Here is a 3,753-nt window from a genome sequence, read left to right on the forward strand (position 1 = left end):
AAGTGCAGGCTATGGGAAGGACAGAGGAAGACCAGCTTCTAGGAGGAAGCAGGGCTGGCATCTTCGGGACCTGCTTGGGCACAGGGAAAATGGGGGCTGACCTCACTCCCACCTAGGTCTGGTGGGTTTCTGGGGACTGGAGAGTCACCATGATCGTAGGATATGGCAGGATGTGGTTACCCAGGACTTCTATCTCTCTCTAGGAGGGTCCTCTACTCCAGGAGGTAGAAAGGAAGAAAACACTGAGGGAGGAAACAACCCTGGATATAGAAAGGATTGGAAGAGTTGTCCTAGAAAATCAACCTTAGTGATAAGGAGGGAAACTGCTTCTGCAGGTAAAGGAGAAGATGGAGACAGTGTCTCCCAAAGAGCCATTAGAAAATAGAAGTTCTCCCCTTCGGGAAAACAGGATCCCATGGCAGGTGGATTTTTCTTGGCTGTGAGTACATTTTTTTGCATGGCGCTTACAGAACGTGGTGCTTAGGACCATCATTCCAGGACTCAGGAAGCCACATGGGAACTTGGAGGGAAATATGCGAGGAGTGTCCGGTCATAGTAGATAGTAGACACTCAATAAATATTTGTTAAATGCAAAAGATAAAACCTAGCTGTCCAATCTGTGACAAAATCTTGATAACTTCAGCATTGCTGATGGCATGCTAAATTGCTTCAATGCTTTGGAAAAACAACGTGACTGTGTCTAGTGTATCACTACACACAGGCAAATGTTCAAATCTTTTGAGCTTGTCAGTGTGTGCTCTTGGGAATTTAAGAAAACAATTGAGCACCAGAACAAAGCTATACATATGAAGTTCTGTAATAGTAGATGCTGTGGCCTGAATGTTCAGGCCCTGCCCCCTGAAATTCATTTGTTGAGATCCTAACCCCCAAGGTGATGGTATTAGGAGGTGAGGTCTTGGGAGGTGACTAGGTGACGAGGGAGGAGTCCTCATGATTGGGATTAGTGCCCTCAGAAGAGAGGTCTCAGAGGGTTCCTTGCCTGTTCCACCATGTGAGGACACAGAGAGAAGACAGCTATCTATGAACCAAGAAGGGTGCCCTCACCAGACACTGAATCTGCTAGTACCTTGATGTTGTCTTTCCCAGTCTCCAGAACTATGAGAAATAAATTGCTGTTGTGTATAAACCACTCAGTGTATGGTATTCTGTTATAGCAGTCCAAATTAACTCAAGCAGTTAAAAAAAAACAGATGAGAGGTTAATAAATATAAATACACATATATCAATAAAATAGTATTCATTCATTAAAAATGACAGATAAGACCATAGAAATGGAGAGAAATGTGTAATATTAATGTCAAGTGAATAAAGCAGAATGTAGAGGGGCTTTCCTCTGCCTCCAACATACTTTGCTGAGGCCCAACCCCCACTGAATGCCCCTGAAATCCCACTATGCTGACACCCTCTTTAGTGCCACACTTTATGCAGGTCCCCAATTTGCTTTATCTTGCCTCCTCAACATCTCAGAGATGTTTTTGTATGGAGTCTATCAGTTCAATTAATACAACTGTCCCTGGTCCTAGAACTCAGGCCTAGGGATTGGGTGGAAAAACATTAAATAGTAAGGATGTTTACCTTTTTTCTTTATGCTGTGCTTAGAATCATGCCACCCCTTTCAATACTGTTTGACCAAAAACATATGTCCAACTCTAACTAGTTTAAGATGAGATTTTCTTAGGAGGCTCCTTAGTCTTCCCTCATGCAGATCAACCCCCAGTGGGCCTGATCCTTTAGCCTCTACACGTGTCCAGACATGTCTGAATCCTATGGTGGCAGAAACTACTCAGGTGCAAATTGACACCTCTGACATGAAAGTAATTCTTTTGTTAAGTCGTGAGATGTGATATGTGCTTTCATTTTAACAATGTTCCTATATATTATACTTATATAGAAAAATGAGAATGGATCATCGCTGGTATCTGCTGTTTTCTTGACAGTTTGTGAATTATCATTTCATGCTTTAGTCTTGTATTTTTAAATTCAATTTTTAAAAATTATTAATGTGAAGCATGCTTTGAAACCAACCTAAAATTTATAGAGAAAAAGTTGACAATCTTCTCTTACCCCATCCAATCCATTTTTACTCCTTTTAAAAACAAATTTCCTAATAGAAGATGGCAATTTACAGTCCCATCAGCCATGGTTTGATCTACGGTCCTATGTCCATTTTTTCTTCATACTCATACAAAGAAACATAAATGCATGTTCCATATGTGTGTTGATGAAATCACCTAACACACATACATTTGAAACTTGTTTTCTTTCACTTAATATTTCTTCTGGGTGTCCCTCCAGGTCAACTAATATATAGCCCACCAATTATATTTATAGTAGCACAATGAAACTGCCTTTGCAAAAACTGTAACTGAGAAAATTATGATGGTAAAAGAAATTTGACTTAACCGCCCCCATCTTGCTTCTAACCTCCAAGCTGTCCTTGTTCATTCTTGGGCATAGGCTGAACTAACTTTGGGAGGAACTTAGTTTATAGTTCAACTTTGAGACAAAGGTGATAACAACCCTTTGCCAAAACAAACCTCCTTCCTCCCTGGGGGCTAGACTGCCTTTGCGGGACTAATGAATTAACCACAAGATGAGAAATTATGGTTTAGGAGTTATGCCGCTGGAGGCTGCAAGATTCTAAACTCCTCCAAATGACTCCTCGGGATAACATCCTATTGTAAAACCTAAAATCTGTGCTTGAGATGTTTTGCAGACCTTGCAGTCGGTGGATCAGCTGGCACCACCCAGATCGCTACGTGTGGCTCCCACCCAGAAACTGACTCAGTGCAAGAGGACAGCTTTGACTCCCTGTGATTTCATCTCCGACCCAACTAATCAGTACTTCCCATCCCCTGGCACCCTACCCACCAAACTATCCTTGAAAACTCTGATCCCCAAATTTTTAGGGAGACTGATTTGAATAATAATAAAACTCCGGTGTCCTGTACAGCAGCTCTGTGTGGATTAAGTGCTTTCTCTATTGCAATTTTTCTGTCTTGATAAATTGGCTCTGTCTAGGCAGTGGGCAAGGTGAACCTGTTGGGTGGTTGTAATAATATTCTGTTGTATAAATGTCTTGTAGTTAATTCAATTATTTCCCATTTTTGGACAATCAGCCTATTTTTGTGATTTTTAAAATAATGCTACAATAAAGATTCTTATATATGCATTCATGTTATAAGTATATACATACATACTTTACACATACACACATAAATGTCGGTGCTTTTGTTTCTCTCAAACATGATATTGGTAATGCTTCCTCATATGTGTTTTACCCTTCAGTATATGTTGCTATTGATTTCCCAAAAGAGAATGGCAATTTCCAGTCCCATCAGCCATGGGTTCATTTCCTCACCTTCTCACTGAAATTGTACATATCCTTCAATTTTTGCCAATTTGATGGGCAAAAAATGGAATCTCATCAATATTTTAATTAGCATTTCTCTAGCTATTTGTTAGGTTGTGTGTATTTTCTTATATTTATTATCCTTTGAATTTCCCTTTGTGATAACATTGTTTATATATTTCCCCATTTTTCCACTGAGATGTTAGCACTTTGTTTATTCATTAGTGGGAGCTCTTTATCATATGCACTGCAGCCTGTGTTTTGCCTTCTAACTTTGTTTAATGGTGTCATTTATTTGCTTTGAAAAATTTTTCAAAATGCACATAAATTAATTTTATGTATGATTTCTGGGCATCCTGTTTTGCTTTTAGGAAGACCTT

The sequence above is a fragment of the Mandrillus leucophaeus genome, unplaced genomic scaffold (genome assembly GCF_000951045.1).
Source record: "Mandrillus leucophaeus isolate KB7577 unplaced genomic scaffold, Mleu.le_1.0 Scaffold427, whole genome shotgun sequence".
NCBI lineage: Eukaryota > Metazoa > Chordata > Mammalia > Primates > Cercopithecidae > Mandrillus > Mandrillus leucophaeus.